This window comes from Rattus norvegicus, chromosome 4 (assembly GCF_036323735.1).
Source record: "Rattus norvegicus strain BN/NHsdMcwi chromosome 4, GRCr8, whole genome shotgun sequence".
NCBI lineage: Eukaryota > Metazoa > Chordata > Mammalia > Rodentia > Muridae > Rattus > Rattus norvegicus.
The window spans coordinates 151,715,523-151,733,321 of record NC_086022.1 but is presented as its reverse complement, the minus strand read 5'-3'; the positions used below and the strand labels follow the sequence as shown (position 1 = coordinate 151,733,321).

At 42.3% G+C, this 17,799-nt stretch overlaps 1 pseudogene; it reads right to left on the bottom strand.

The window, feature by feature from the left end:
• Positions 1 to 6,199: 6,199 nt before the first annotated feature.
• LOC120102768 (U2 spliceosomal RNA) lies at positions 6,200 to 6,369 on the bottom strand (annotated as a pseudogene).
• Between the last annotated feature and the right edge of the window lie 11,430 nt (positions 6,370 to 17,799).

Here is a 17,799-nt window from a genome sequence, read left to right as displayed (position 1 = left end):
TGCTTTAGTAGAACATCCTCTCTCCTGTGTCTGCTTCAACAAAACATTCCTTTACGAGTCTGCCTTTGCCTTTCACACCTGTGTCCACTTTAAAGAAATGTCCCTTCACATGCTTGCCCCAGCAAAACAGCATCCAAGGGAGTGTCCAAAGAACTCTTAAGTTTCCTCTTCACTCCCAGCTTATTTTATGTGTGCTGATGTTTTGTTTGCTCATGTGTAGGTATACACAATATGTGTCCAGCGCCTGCAGAGGCCAGAAGGGAGCACCAGATCCCCTGGGATTGTGATCTGCCATGTGGGTACTAGGGACTGAACCTGGGTAAAGTAGTCAGTGCCCTTAATCACTGAGCCATCTCCCAGCACCTTAAAAGCAGCTCATATATTCATATTCATATATATAATATATGTGTGTTTATGTATAATATATATATACACATATATAAATACATATATACATATACATACAAATATATTTAAAAGCTGCAAAAAAGATCTTTAAAAACTGCAAAACAGACAGTAAGCAGTGACGAGTGCTATCACTTGGCATCTATCCCTGCCCCAAAGAGTGTGTGCACCACACTGTCCATAGCATCTCAGAATCTGCAATAAATGAATAAGGAGAGCACCTGAACCTCCAGCAGCAGCTCGACCTTGAAGGAATGCATAGCCACTGAACCAACTATTAATATTCTATATTCATCAAATATTTATTAGAAATATTAGAACTGGAAGATCAGAGTACTCAGTCAAAGATTCAGAGATGGCAGGGTGGACAGCTCAGAGCTGTGGAAACCCATCCGTAGCTACACCTAATGGCACCCGACACCCTAATTTAGTCAAGCTTTGTAACATAGATAAAATCACTTAATATTCATCAACTTGATTTATTTCAATGTGTGTTGCAGAGAAAGACACATCAATTTCCCAGTTAAGTCTGACAGATTGAAGACAAATGTCATTGCTACTGAACCAATCAATCGTCAAGAGAATTGTATACCAACTAACAACTCCTTCCAGGTTAAAATAAATTAAATATAAATGCATACTATTGGTTTTTGAAAATTAATTAAAACTAAAAATGCTGAAATTGTTTTTAGAAGCTTACTTCCTTAAGAAATCCTTCAAGTTTCCATCATTGTCTTTGCAGACTAGATTCAGTGCTGCGTGTATAGCCGAGAGCCCCCAAAGAGTGTGGATACACTCAGGTGCCACCATTGCTCCTTATGGAAGGGAATTTGGGTGATCGCCCTGCTGGTCAGCATGAGGGTGGAGTTGGACTTGGGTCTGTGGTGTGCCAAATCTCCCATTTGTTTATGAATATTTATTTTGTGCTTCTTACAATCTAATCATTCTCTAAACATAGTTTAGACACAAAAATTCCCATGTGGAATTCATCTAAAAGGACATTAACGATGCATCTGAAAGTTTCCAGCAGATAGCACAATGAAGAGGAAAGTCATAGCAAAGAATAGAATCATTCACTAGTTCCCATGGGAGATCGGTTTCAGGACCTCCCATGGATAGCAAAGTCCCAGGATGCTCATGCTTCTCATTTACCATGGCCCGGTGCGTATTTGCATATAACCCATGGACATTTTCCCATACATTTTAAATAATACTTTCTATGATGTAAGTGCTACATTAATAGTTGTTTCAATGCATCTGAGGAAATAATGGCACTCCAGTTCTTCCAGCTTTTTCTGAAACCACGGAAGTGCATCTGCAGGAAGAGGTCTCTGTGAAGCATGCAGGAGAGGCAGCTAAAGTCTGTGGAGGCAGGCACTGTCTTGTAGAGTGCAGTATCACATGGGATTGTCCCTCTCCGTCTTCTGATTTATCCTGAAAGAGAATTTGAACTGTTCAAGTCATAAATCTCTCTCTCTCTCTCTCTCTCTCTCTCTCTCTCTCTCTCTCTCTCTCTCACACACACACACACACACACACACACACACACATCTTTATGTATGGTCCCCATCACTCTAGGTATGAGCGCTAACTAACCTTGCTACCTTGTTCTTCTTATGGTGAAGGAAGAGCAAAAGAAAAATCTAACATCAATTAAATTTAACAAAATTGTTCTAACTAAACTGGTTGAAGACCGGACAGCACTCAGAGACCGAAGTTGGTTCTGACTTCCTCACACACGGCGATAAGATAAGTGATTTTTTGTTGTTTAGCCTTTGCCTTATTGGGGTATAACTTGGCAGTCTTCGGCTGGATTGGATGAGAATTCAGCTTCTATCATGGACTGAGGCTCAGTTGCTTGGTTACCAGGGAATGCACTTATCTTTTCTTTCCATTTACTTGCTCACCAGTGATATGTGTTATGTTATAGAGTGTCGTAAGCCAAATTTTATCACTTATATATCAATATTTGGTTATTCTAAATGTAATGCCTAGTCTGGAAAAATGTACATCCACACTTCTCCGCTACCCACCCCACACCATACCTCCTCGTGAGATGGTGCCGTCGCACTCAAACTTCAGCACGGATGCAGGCTGCATCTTGGAGTATTGCGAGCAGACGAAACCTTGAGAGAATGAGTGTGGTTGACCTAAACACACTCATGTTGAGGACATCTGGCCTCAGTCCTGTAGGAATGGCACAAACCCTTTGCTGGGTAAGACTCAGAAACAGTAAGGTCTCCCTCTGATCCAAGTGCCAGTGTTTACCAACCATTGACCAGAGTGTGCAAAAACTATTGGCCACGGCGTCATCCTCGTGGATCACAACTACTACGGTTGGCAAAATTTGCCTCCCTTTCCAGCTGTGTATCAGAAGACCGCCCTCTTACTCATCTGTGTCCAATAAACCTGCATCCTCCCTTCGGATGTCCAAAAGGTAAACAGATTTTCCAGGTTGCTATTAGTGTTGTATCTCCATCCCAGCTTTTCAGTCTGTGTGTCTGTCTTTTCTTCATTCCATCTCTTCATTTCTTTCAGATTTCGAAAACCAAGCCCTGTAGGACTTAGCACTGGAAAGCAGGAGTGTTTTGCTGTTGTTGTTTTTGTTTGTTGGTTGGTTGGTTTGGTTTTGTTGTTGTTCGATATGTGCATTGGTGTGAGGATATCTGAGTCCCTTGAACTCGTATTACACACAGTTTGAACTGCCATGTGGATGCTGGGAATTGAACCCAGGTCCTCTGGAGGAGCAGCCAGTGCTCTTAACTAATGAGCCATCTCCCCACGCCAAAGAGTATGTTCTTAACAGTTCTTTACAGTGGCCTGTGAAGCAGGTACCTAAAGCAAACAGGCATCTGACATGAATTTCATCCAACTTAGTGGTTCTTCAGAGTTGATGGTTACTATGGAGACTGCTGCTTACAAGTGGGAATCTCTCGAGTGGAAAAGGTGATGATGGAGGATGAAATAGAGGCTGTGAAAATGACATTGTTTGCTATTGCCTAGAGACAGGAAAGAGAAACAAGGGGCTTATTTCTCTTTCTGCAAATCGTTTCTTACAATAATCAACACAATGTGCAGGGCTCCTGGCAGAGTCAGGTACAAATGCATGCGACTCTCTGAGGGCGCACAGACACCTGGGAGAAAGCCAAGGTCAGCATCTATGTGACTGGAAACAGACTTTGCTAAAAGTCCTAAAGAAAGCCTCAGAATTCCTCCTCAGGCTGCTGCTGCTGTTCTGCGACCTTCAACCTTTCGGTAATCCCTTGGCTGGAGATTCTGGAGGGAAAGCCTCTCCTTTTCCCAACCCCTGGAAACCCGCTTGAAGTCTGGTTACTGTCATTCCCATAGCCCAACCTCGCCTCTAGAAGATCCTGATTAAAGAGAGTGCCCAAGAGATTTATCTCAGGGATGAAACCAAATAGGACAGGAGTGTCTAGGAAGGTTAAGGAGCATTAACAACCCGCCCTGAGCTGAATTTCGTGTGTGTGCTTGAGTTTGGGCGGAGAGGAGGAGGATTTGACCTGCTTTCCTTCAGCTGGGAAATCACATGGTGGCGTCCAACCTGCCTGACCCCCGTGTGTTCCCAGGATTTTCACTGAGAACCCAGGGACCTGGTAGTGTACTTCAGCTGTGGAGCTAGTGTCAGATGATCTCCATCCCTGTTAGCCTCTGCTTTCTCTCCATGTTTTCCAAAGTCCGTCACGTCCGTGGAATGTCCCCAGTCCTTGCAAGCTCAAACCTGCCGAGGAACCATCATATGAAGAGGTTCAGAAACTCTAATATAGAGCAAAAGGGAGACGACTTCGGGGAGCTCACAACCCAGTAAGAGGCAGGCCTTGCTAGCGCATAAGTCAGTGATGGCAAAGCACAACTGCATTGTAGAATCCATTAGTATCCAGTGGGTCAAAAGATCTGAGAATCCTCAAATCCCATATATAAAGTTTGATAGTGTCGTTGTAAAATATAAAAAATAAAAAACGTAAGGTTGTCTTTTATCCCCCAGGATCCAGCACTGCAGTGCCCCAGGATATCTGCTGGATATCTTGCCAGAAGCACACATTCCAATTCCGTGGCAGCCCAGACTAGCCGCCCCACACTCCATTACACTTACGTCTACACATGAAAGAACACACAACACACTAACCTTAGATCCAATTGCCCACCTAAACATACAAAGCCCGGTACCATCCGTCCCTTAAGAACATTAATAACAACCTGTAAATATACAGAGCGGAATCTTAACGTCACCCGCCATATTGTTCTGCCACGGCTTCTCCCTCTCTCTCTCCTGTCTCTTCCTCCTTTCTGTTCCAGTCTCCTCCTTTTCCTTCAAACTTCTCTCCTGCCCATCCTTCCATCTCACCCAATGACAGGACTCCTTCTATTCTGTACCTGCCCCTCACCTGTATTTTACAAATTCAATGGGGAGAAGGTTCTGGTGAAGTCACCTGAGTCCTGAGTACATCACTAGGCAGCAGTCCTTGGGGCAATGGAATTAGCATCAAAATACAGATAACTCCAGGGCAACCACAACAGGATAGTATCTGCATATAACTTATATGCATGCCCATGTGTCTTAAGTCATCTCTGGATTGCTTACAATAGCATTCAATGTAATACTGTGTAGTTTTATAGGATATTACTCAGGGAATAATAACAAGAGAAACGTCATCATGTGATCAGTACAATTGCAAGCTGTTTTTTTTCCCTTTATAATTTTCCATCAAAGTGAGGCTTCTTTTTTAAAGAGTTATGACAATAAAACATTGAAAGAAATAACAAACACAATGTTCCTAGATTTTTTGATCTGAGTCTGGTTGGATCCATGTATTTAGAGCATGCAGCTATGGAGAGCCAACCATAACCACACACTGTAGTAAGCCTCATGAAGTAAAAGTATTAGCCCTGATATGGAATATATTATGCTAATAATTATACACTAAAAAAATTGGATATAGCCTTCAAGTTAAAGGCAAGAGAAGAAGTGAGAGTGACCACTTGATGGGTAAAGAGATGAAAAAGTTAGGAATGAAATAGAATGATGTTTGCACAATCCTGGGCATGTTCTAAGTACCACTGAATTTTTCCATTTAAAAAGGCAATTTTTATATTATAGCTTCTCTATTCACAAGCCTAAAGTCATCCACTGAAGCATGTTCAAGTGTGTTAAGTGAAGGGTTGCAATTTTATATTTATTACTGTAAGATCTATATATACTTGACATTAACTTACAATCTCCTCTTCTATGCATATCATATACGTCAGTGAGAAGCATATACAGTTAACCTCCCGTTTCTGTAAAAGCCTGTTTCTGAGAAATGGGAGGTGCCATCAGTGTGAGACTCTGTGTCTTGGTGTTATCAGAAATGTCTCCGCGTCTTCTCTGCATTGTTCTATACCCATTCCCTTCATTCCTGAAGGTAGCTCTCCGCTCCCTGGATAGCTTCCCTCCTCTGAAGACACACTGGCTCACGTCTGGCTCCTTCACAGCATCCCTCCTGTGAGGACATGCTGGCCCATGTCAGGTCTGCCTTAAGCACAGCAGACTCCATGCTGAGATCATTGTCCCGGCTCCTCTATCCCTCATTCCCACTCTTCTGTACTTGGCCAGATCCTGTCTTTGGTACTGTCTGCCCACTCTGTTTCTCCAGGCCCGTTTCACACTTGGTTCATAAGGAATGTAATCATGGGGGCTGGGGAGATGGCTCAGTGGCTAGAGCGCTGACTGCTCTTCCAGAGGTCCTGAGTTCAGTTCCCAGCAACCACATGGTGGCTCCCAACCATCTGTAATGGGATCCGATGCCCTCTTCTGGTGTGTCTGAAGACAGTTACACTGTACGCGCATACATAAAATAAATAAATTTTTAAAAATGTTGGTATCTTAAGAAGTATTTTATTTAAAAAATGTAATCATGTTTTGTCTTTTCTTTACACTTGATCTTAGCCAAAAGGCCGAGAAGCGATTTGTCTTTTCTTTAATTGAGCAAAGTGACTGGATTTTTCCAACCTTGTAGAAATGAGTATCTTACGAAAAATGAGTTTAATCCCTTGTTTCTCCCCACCCCAAAATACACAAGGCTTGGTACTTTGCAAAGAGGTAACATTTGTTTCAATGTTCTGGAGGTCCACACGTGTGGCACTGGTACATGCTCTGCTCTTGTGAGAACTTTGTGACTATCAGCATCACAATAGAAGCACATACAAAATCGACATATGGAAAGGACACTTAGGGAAGGTACCAGGTGTCCTTAGGGCAACATGTGCTCAGATGAATTAGTGAAAGCGTGTGTCCTTCATTAGTTCCATTCAAGACTGGGTCTCTATAGCCTGATTACTGTCCACTAAAACCCACCTCTTAAAGTTATGTCAACCTCAATTCCCCACACTGGGAGACGCAGACTCCAGTCAAGCCTCCAGTATCTCCTTGGGGAAGCTCACTCACAAACCCACACTGCCTGGAGCTGGTCCCCAGCAGAAGCCTCTGACCTAGATACATACACTGAGCAGCCCTAGTGACCTCTTCCCCACTTGCTGCCCCACCTCTCAATACCCTGGTTCCCCTTAATTGTCTGGCTCATGACTTCATCCTCCATTTCTGCCCTTCTCTTGTGTTGTAATGACTTGCTGGGGCACTTTCGCTGGCTGAAGAATTCCATTTTCTACTCTACAGAGCTCAGGACTTCACCTGCTCCTCTGGATCGAGTAAGCCCTATTCTTCTTTGGAACATGAGAAGTTCACTATTGGAATTTCCTCCCGTGGGGCACTTTCCCTGACTGAAGAGAGGAACCAAGCCAAGAGGCCTGTGAGCTGTTCCAAGCATAAATCTACTTTCCTAGAAAACTGAGTTCTTGCAGGCCTGAGAACTCACAGGGCAAGGACTGAACTCTGCTGTCCTACCCGGAAGTTTAACTGCTCATCTACAGTTTGAGTTTGATGATGTCCTCAGATTCCCACTGGTATGTGCTCTGTGCTGGTGCACAGGATACACCCAGCTCATGTGGTAATGTGATTGTCCTCTCTCTCAGAGGCAAAACAAAGGCCTGAAGATGGAATTGAATTCCCTCTGCTACATAGAAATCTACTGTTGCAATATGAGTCCCTGATCTGAAGATGTTTATCTTCCGACCTTGCAAAGCAGTTCTCCATTGCTCGCCGCCTTCCACTACTGCACCCAAGGTACAATTCTAGTACCTCTGTGTGTGAGCCACATCCTCTCTCAAATGTGATGGCATCATTGATCGCAGAATCCAATCTTTTGTGTTTGTTGGCATTCGTGGTGCTGTATTCTTTGAGAGACAGCTGAACTCTCAAGCCCATTGGTTCTGAGATTATTTCCTTGTTTCCTTGCTGTCCATTTCTGGGTCTGCTTTTGCGGTTAGTGTTTCTGTGACCTTTGGCCTCTGTATGCTTATCCTGTATTAATCACACTGCACTCCTTCATTCTGCACATCGTTCTTTAGAATCATTAACTAGAAAGTGGAATTGTAAATGTATTTTTTATCAGTATTCCTATTTAAATTTCTAGAGGTTTTCTTATTTTCTCATTCATCCTGTTGTTAGCAACTTGACCACAGGGGAAGCTGTCTTTGTTGTGTCTCAGGTCCCTAGCTGACCCATCCCTCAGACTGGACAGCAAGGGAGCATGTGTCAGCAAAAGGCACTTTTAGACATAAAAACTAAAACCAAATGTTCAATGTTTGAGATACTAACATCTTTAGGTTTACAGATCTGAGTTTTCATTTTATTGATCTCAAAAATAAACACCTACTTAGCGTAAGAGCTGTTTATTTTGCCAACCGCTGCTTCTTACGCATGTTTCCCTCAATTATCAATATTTGTTCTTCATTTTGCTGGAACAGATTCTTCAGAAATGTTTTATATGACTTGCGATTGTTAAACTCTCAAAGTACTCAGAGTTCACATTATTATTCTTGTGTTGTATTTTTTTGGCTTAGACTAGAATTCTACTTCAAAAACCACATATCACAAACCTTAAAGATACAGTAGCCTCGGTCACTCATGCTAAGCTCCCCAGGGGAGCCAGGAAACCATGGAGGGACTGCATTCTGTAACTCAATGCCCTTCCTGGTGTACCTAAACTTGTATCAGGTGGTGGTAGTTTGGACATTTTGAGGAACAATTGCAACACTAACAAAAACCCCTTTTGCCCTGATTTCCCAATTTCTCAAGCAGATTTGTTTGCACACTGCGTCTTAGCGACTTCAGGTTTCGTCTTGCTTGTCCCCTTGTCAGATGCCTTTTGTTGCATATGCTCCAGAGCCAGCAACACCACTTTGCCTCCAGAGACCGTGATCAGTGGAATAAGGGTCACCCAAAACAATCACTGTGACATCACAAGTCAGTTCAGCCACCAGCATAACTATATGTGTATGTGTGTGTATGTATGTATATGTTATATATATGGTAGAAAGAACATACATGTGGATATGCTACATAAAAGGTGGATGCACAATCCACATGGAGTGATGAAGAGTCTCAGGGGACGCTGTGAAGGTTAACCCTTAACAGTCATTTCTGGGGTTCTCTATTTCATATTTTTAGAACTAAAAGCATAAAAAGTGAAAACACCAAAAAGGGGGAACATCACAAGTTCACCCTACTGCTTTCAGAGGTCTCCTACATTTCCTCTAATATCTCTGTTTCTATATCTGTCGTGGTTATAATTCAGAAGGAGTTTGGTCACCGTATTCTAGTTTACAAATTCAATTTTCAACTCTCAATATGCTTTTTATTTTGTTTAACTTTTTTTCAGGTCTCTTAAGAGTTTGTTTTAGCTTATATACAAAATGCCCTCCCCCATTTGTGTGATAGTATTATAATATGTGTTGACAATATTCTACCGAAGCTCCAACCTGTTTCCTAAAGCAGTGATTTGTAACTTCAGTGGACTTGCCACGTCCCTCTGGTGGAGGACTCTCCTCCAGGGTTTGGAGGTTTTCAGCTGCATGTGTATCTTCAGATTTGTTTCCTTGGTAGGGAAGAGGTTAGGGAAGGTGAATATATATTCTGATAGACAAGTTGGCATGAAGTATGTATGTGTGTGTATGTCCTGATATGTTTCTATCTACATTTATAAAGCTGAGTAGATAAAAGATTAGTTCATGTCTTTTCACTAAGTGGTCATAACTTATAGTATTAGTTTGCCCAAGAAGTCAGTCTATCTTGTCTGGTACTTAAATTATTTCTGGTAGGAGAATAAGAAGTAGTCCCATGACTTTGTTGGGCATCAATGGGAGGAGGAGTCCTTGGTCCTGCCAAGGCTTGATACCCCAGTGTAGGGGAATATCAGGGCAGGGAGGCGGGAAGGGGTAGGGGGTATGGGATAGGGGTTTTTGGATGGAAAACAGGGACAGGGGATAACGTTTGAAATGTAAATAAAAAACATTCAATAAAAAATAAAATAAAGAAGCAATCCCAAATTGCTAGTATTTTGCTTTGGAAAGATTATTTAACTTCTCTGAGCCTAATATTTCTTATCTTTTAAATAGAAACAATAGGAAGATTAAGGGTGTCCTTGCAAAAGTGCGTGCTAGCCCTGGCACACAGAAAGCAATAGTACAGGTGTTAACCATGATCCAGGAGGTTCAGATAAGGGTTCAGCAATGTAGGCTATGACGCATGGAGGAAGGTCACTTTGGGAAGGATGGGCAATGCACCGTAGAATTCCACCAGCCTACCTGTACGTATTCAGTCTTCCCAGACGGCCGGATGGGAGGAGGCATAAGAAACCTGTCATGCAGTCCATCCTGCAGCAGGATAGATACAAGAGACCAGGCCTGGGCATGTGGAAAGCATCTCTCCGTAGATAGCCTTGTACTGAAGATAGCCACTCACAGAGGAGGGGACAGGTCCCATCTTGCAGACCCATCTGTTCTGGTTTTGCTTTTGTTTTGTTTTTATTTCAATTTCCACTGATAGCTCTTGAAGACAGCTGAACATCTTCTCTTTTCCCAAGAACCAAGCCAGGCTAACTGTAGCCAAAACCAACAGCTGTTCATTTAGTAAGTTAAAAAAATAATAAAATAAAAATGAAAAGAAAGAGCAGAATCTCCTAGTGCTGCCAAGGGTACAGGATGCTCTGTGCTCTTTTAGGACACGTGTACACACATAAAATGTCCACATCACTCATAGGTCCTGGGTGTGAAACCCTGACTGATTGTCCAGGGATGCTACTCTGTCTTGTGTGATGGCCCATGCTGTTCTGTCTATACCTGTACAAGTTTGTGGTGGTGGCTTGAAGGAAATGCTCCTCCCGCCCCCAGCCATAAGTCTCAGACACTTGAATACTTGCTTTCCAGTTGGTGACTGTTTTGAGAGGACAAGGACATGTGGCAATCCTAGAGGAAGCATGCCACTGAGAGCTGGCTTTAAGATTTCAAAAGACTCATGCTACTTCCTGTGTTTAGTTCCTGCTTATGGTTCAAGGTGTGCACTCTTACCTAATGCTTCGGCTGCCTGCTGCCTACTACCTCCATTCTGCCATCAGGAACTCCAACCTTCTGAAACAGTAAGCCCAAAATGAACATTTGCTTCTGTAAGTTGCCTCTGTTATTTTGTTTTCTCACAGCAATAGTAAAGTAACTAAACTGGTCCTCTCCTGGTGACTTGTGCTCTTCGTCTATCACCAAGAACTCTCTGGGGCTGCATTCCAGCTCAGGTGAAAGCAAGAAAGCCAGCTCTCTCTCTCTAGGCTATGTTCCTTCCTAAACAGGACACTGTCCCTACCTCTCCAGCCTCCTCTGTGTTAGGTCCCTGAGCAGTGGTTTTGCCCAGCCTGAGACGTGTAGGGCCTCCAAACAGAGAGAGGAAGCTGTTGTAATGCTGCTTAGAGAGTGGTGCAACCTTGGGGTAAGAAGTACATCACTGGGGGCGAGGTTGAGAGTTCATAAACTCTCACCCACTTCTCGTTCACCCCAAGCATTGAGTTTGCCTTTGAAGGTGTGATCTGTTGGTTTCCTTCCTCGTGCCTCCAGCCCCCAACATTATGGACTTTCCCTCTAGAACCATAAGCTAAACTAAATTCTTTCTTTTACGAGTTGCTTTTGGTTATGATTTCTTTATCACAGCAGCAGAAAAGTAACTAACGTGGTGCCTGCGGACTGCACGTCTGCTTTGTGCCTACTGGCTACCATAGAAAACCTTGCTAGATCAAAAGCAGTTGAGAGGCGTGATACAGAGACAGCAGCCCAGACTAGATGTCAAGGGGAGGAGTCTCGCTTCACACTTCACCTTACCTGTCATAATTAGCCTGAATTGTAAGCTTGACACCCTAGAATTACCTTGGAAGAGAGTCCCAGTGAAAGATTATCAACTCTGGATTGATCTGTGGGCATATCTGGATTCATTAATTTGATTGATTGATTGATTGATTGATTGATTGATTGATTTGATTGACATGGGAATAGCTACCTCACTGTGGATGGTGGCATTTTCTAGGTGGGGAGTCCTTAACTGTGTAACAGTGGGGAAATCAATGTGAGCACAGGCAATTGAGTCAGCCCGTGTGCTTTCATTTCTCCCTGCCCTTGAATATGGATGTGTTGTGACAACGTGCTTCAAGTTCCTACCAATTGGACTTCTCCTCTGTGACATACTGAGATTCAGAACTGTAAGCTCAAACAAACCCTATCTACTCTCAGTTGTTTTTGTTGGGGGTTTTTTATCATAGTGACAGAAATAAAACTACAATAGTAGCCAAGTGTGTCAGCTTTAAAATAGCCTTAACAATGTCTTCCCTGCCTCACCTTGGAAAATGACACCAGCTTCTACCTGATTCAACAGTTGATTCAACTTTCCACACTCTTCAGTAGCTGGAACACTCAACATCACCTTCTCCCTTCCACTGTCCTTCATCCTCCCTATCACCTTCACCCTCCCCATCTCTGTCACCCTCATCATCCTCACCATCACCCTCACCATCATCTCTCCTTCACCTTCACCCTCCCCCTCCCCATCACCTTGTCCCTCACCATCTCTGTCACCCTCTCCATCATCCTCACCATCACCCTCACCATCATCTCTCCTTCACCTTCACCCTTCCTCTCCCCATCACCTTGTCCCTCACCATCTCTGTCACCATCTCCATCACCATCTTTCTCACCCTCTCCATCATCCTCCCCATTCCCTCTCTGTCCTCCCTTTTCCTCTCCGTCATCTTTTCTACCACCATCTCCATCGCCTTCTCCCTCACTGTCTCCAGCTTCTCTGTCACTTATCCATCACCCTCTCCCTCAACCCTGTCTGCCCTGTTGCTTTTACTCCCTTTACTAAGGACCTGTCCACTTCACTCCACACTCACTGGTTTGGGTTAACAAAGTCTCTTGTCTGAATGTCTCTAAATATTAATCTTGTCTCTGGGAATTTTCTATCTCCGAATCTCCACTTTCACAGTAAGACTTCAGCTAGAGACATTTCCTTTAAACAACAATCTGATTATCACACTCTTGTTTTAAAAAAACATCTGGTGTCTTTCCCCACAGTGGCTAGCACACACTTACTAGATTCCACAGGCATGTATGATGATCAGGGTAGTTCCTGCCTCTCTGGTCCCCAGGCATCTCCTCCCACTTCACGACTCATGACTTTGTTGCACATTTTGATTCAGTGGATGACAGAACAGAACAGGGCTCTTACATCACAACTTTCATCAGTGTCATTACTAGTAGCTGCATGACCTCAGGCCATCAGAGTCCAGGGACAATCACACAACCTTAGTGGAATGTCCATAGACTAGACTGGGATCCTGTCAGTTTGTGATTTCATTTGCTAACAGCCTAAAACATGAACATCCGAGAAGTATTCTTTTTGGTAAGCTTAAATGTATATAGAATAGAAGTTTCAAAAGGAAAATCAGAAAATACATATTAATTGAAAAGAATATAAAGTAAGTTCAGAATTGCCACAGAAGTTGATATTCTCAGTAAATTAAATACCAGTTTTCCTTTCCTTTTTATTTTATATACAAGAGCAAGAACTGCAAAGTCTACAGCCAAGATGTGGGGCAATATCCTCATGCTGGGTGCCTGTATGAGCGAGAAGGCTGCCGGATATGAGGCTGTGCCCTGGCATCCCACACGGCAACATCAAATCAATTGGCAGGCAAGTTCCCTGTGGGCATGAATAGAAGCAGGCAGGCACTGGCCCAGCTCCACAAGTCCAATCACCCCAAGCTGAAGGCTCATGCCAAAAGACTCAGCCAAACCTGGAAAAGAGCTAGTACTAATTCCTGTCATATCTGTTTACCTTCTAACCTTCTGAGGACAGTGCCTGGATGTCCATGGGAGTAGGAATGACACAGAGAAAATATCCCAAGAAGGAGCTCAGCTCAAACCACACCGCAGGCCCTGCCTTTCCTCTTGGTTACTGTGTGTCATCCCTCACCTTGTCTTTAGGGTGCTGATGCTTGGCTGAGTTCCAAGGCTGAGCCATCCTTTCACGTATCCGCAGTGTACAAGGAGTCCAGGTGAAATCTGAGCCGAGCTCAACATCTAGACATGAGCTATAATGTGGCTGGACTTGTTGGTCTCCTGCTATGTCTTAGAAGCCTTAAGAGTTGCCAAGGGGGCTGGGGATTTAGCTCAGTGGTTAGAGCGCTGGCCTAGGAAGCGCAAGGCCCTGGGTTCGGTCCCCAGCTCTGGGAAAAGAAAAAAAAAAAGAGTTGCCAAGCTCCTGGTTTCTTTGTTCTAGAAGCAAGATGTCCAGAGTTGACCAGTGCAAGTTCTGCAGAAGGGGAATGCAGCTTGGCTATTCAGAGTAACAGTAACCATTTCCCATGCAGTAGCTCCAATCATTGTTAAAAGTCTTTTTTTCTTTTAGCATGAAATTAAATTTCCCTCCCCCTGCTACGACTTCCTCCTAAGGTCAAACCTCTTCTCAAAGCGATGTCACAGAAAGTATTTGTCCTCTCTGTGTGTTGTAGTCCTAGAACGCCCGAAGACAACGTCCTCCGTCTCCTTCTCCCTGATGGATTAGACAGAACATTTTGATTATACTTCACCTTCTTCATACATGACGTGTTTTTCCAAATGATCCAGATATTAATCACAGTCTCAAATACTCACATTCAAAGTTCCTTCTGTATCACAACATTACGAAATCCAAAGTTCCATAGGAAGCACCCAACCGAGAAGACAGCAGGGACATTGCCTCATTGCTAGAACTTCTCCCAATTTCTTTATTAACACAGCAAGGGCTAACCTTATAATATAATACACAGCATTGCCAGCCTCCCCTAAAGCCAAAAGGTATCAAAACACACCAATATTCATACAATTAACTTTTACATAGCAATCGTTTTGTGTGGATTACTGAAAATTATTCACAGCTATATTTGTCTCTGGATAATACACAACTTAATAACTAATCTTTGATCCCCCAAAGAACATTGGAACCCCTTTTAATAAAATGCACTGGTTTATTCTGGTCTGTGCTGCTATAACAAGATACCACAGTGTACCTATTAAGGATGGAGACTTCTTTCCCACAGTTTGGGAGTTTGGGTGGAGACGTGCTATTAAAACCACAAGCACCACGGTAAGTCCAAGCTACTGTCAGAGATTGGAGGACACACAGAAGGTAGAGCATTCACGGGGTTCCACTTACTAGAGATGGTCTCACTGATTCCTGGTGAAAAGGTAAAGAGTCTCAAGACACCAGGGCACGGAGTGAAGTGGAATGAGGGCATCTCCTGCCTAAAAGAGGTTCTACTCGGAAGTAGTTTGGGATTATACACTTGTGGACCTTCAAGAAGGAGATCAGCAACCAGACTTCCTGCCCACTCTGTCCACAATGACTAAGACAAAGGCAGTGCCTAAACTCAGCCACTTGTAGAGGAAAGACAGGCATAGATTGAAGGATGCCTTCAGGGAGACTTGGATTTACTGCCACTAAAACTCCTCTCCCAGTATTCAAAACCCCAGAAAGCATCTATTCACTTCAGTGAAATATATGGCGTCCCCACTCTGAGTTTGCTAAGCAAAAGTCTGCAAGCAGAAACCCCTCTTAGGAAATAAGAACCAGATGGACACTTTCCACAAAGAATGCATTCAGCTATCCTGGACACTTCAACTGAAGACTCCCCTGCCTCAGCACACTGTCAAAAGGAAGGCAGTGGAACACACCTTCTTTCATTCTGTAAAGAAAAACAAGAATATAGAAAGCTGGGTCCTACTAGCAAAGGCATCAGCAGGAACTGGCACGTGGGCAACCTTGATCTTGAGATGAATTCCACATATTTCAAAGCGTGTATATGATTAGGTCATCTTTGGCCCAGTGATTCCAGAGTTTAACTCTGGAGTCCATGAACTAAACTACCAGTAGACTCGGGTTCATTGTAGGAGATCTCTGGGTAATAGTACAAGCAGCTGAGGGTGACCTGTCTGTCATCCAAGAGGTGTGTACAGTGCTCATTCAATAGGTCCAACACCATCACATGCCTGGCATTGTTTGCATGGCATTTGCATGCAGTCTGCATGGCATTTGTGTGATATTTGCTGGCATTTGCATGGGGTTTGCCTGTCATTGGCATGGCCTTTGGCAGTTGTTCTACATCATCTGTGCTTTGAATCTGGTCATATCTGTTTTCTCTACGATTTTCATTTTCTCCCTATTTCTGTCTTAGGCTGAATGGTTTTCGGTGTTGTTCTCAGTACCTGTGATCACTGTCTTAGTTTCTACTTAACGAAAAAGTCAGTAACACGTAACATAAAACAACTACACCCTAATTAAAACTCAGAAGAACCTTGATAGAAAGTTAAACTTTCAAGCATAATCACTCAGAAAAAAAAGATACAATAAAAGTTTCAGAAGTTAAAATTTAGAAAGAACATAAACAATAGCAGCACTATTTCAAACATTATACATACCAAACCATTTAAATTTTTCGTAATAACATGAGCTATGTATTCATTAGGTAAGAGCAAATTAAATACCTTTTTAAAAAAATTCTTGATTTAAAATTTGTTATTTAAATTTTTATATAATATGTTTAAATATAATTTTTATACTTTCATTTTCTTAAAAAGCCTAATTATTTAAGGCTCTGCATGTTTTTCAGACTATTTCTTTGGATAAATCTTTAAGAGTTGTCCTTAAGATTTTAAGCCTTTAAGATTTATGGATAATATTCTGATGAACATTTCTTCTTAAATAACTTTAAACATTGCCTTCCATTTCTTTCTTACTCCAAATATAATTTCGAAGCCATGTGTTTTTAAATGTTAACTTTATTAGGGAGGAGACGAGTCATGGGGCATAGTGAAATCAAGCTTGTACACACTTGGAAGCTTCATCCTTGTTCGATATATTTCAGAGTGCTGGGAAACTGCATGCATGCCACCAGGAGCGAAAAATAATTAGCAGTCTTAGCCAGCTGTGTATGCTTTAAGCTACAATAATGAATTGTCTGGCAAGGTGTGCTCACTGCACGATAGCAGCATGAATGCCATAAATTTATGTGTTTGTATATGTGAATATATTAAATGTATAATGATACTATAAAAAAATAAAAAAAATAAATAAATAAAAAGAAAAAAAACTAGCTAATGCTGCTGGGATTTAAACCCTACTGCACAGGATTGAGCTCATGCCCAGTACCAATAACTTGGCCAAAAACCATGGCTGGCTATGTTATTGACTCTACAGGAGAATCTAATAATATTACTATTATAAATATAGTAGATCATTAAAATACAGAGACCCACAGCTAGTCAAGGTGCATCAGATGATTCTGAGCCTTTTACCTGTTAGCAGAGCTCTTGGGAGGTGCCAGGTGGGTCTGAGACAAAGAAAGGACTTGTGTCATTTTATTATAATTTTAGTTGTCTTTTGTTTTTATTCATGTGTTGTTTTGTTTTACTAACTTACGTTCTAGCTTCGTGAATCGCTTCGTGGCTTTTGATTAGTTTTGTGCTTTCTGTGGGTAATTTAATTTAAACTAAGGAGTAAAAAAAAAAGCTAACATTCATGTAGAAAATAGAATATGCAACGTTTGTCTTTCTCAGTGTGAGGTATCTCATTCAAAATGGTTACTATGGAGTCCATCCATTTACCTGTGAAAATCTTACTGCTTCAAGCTCTGTACTGAACAGAAGTTGAGAGAGTGGACGTCTTTGTCTACTAATTTTAGCAGAGAAGCATCGTTCTTTCCTATGACTAGCATGATGTTAGTTTTATGTTGCCTTCAGTATGTAGAAACAGGTCCTCTGTATTATTAGATTCTCTAGTACTTTTATCATAAAGAAATGTTGAATTTTTGTCAAAGGCTTTTTCTGCATCTAATGAGATGATCATGTAACTTCTATTCTTGTGTGTACTTATGGGGCGGATTATATTTATTGATTTTATTCATGTTCAGTCATGCCTACATTTCTGGG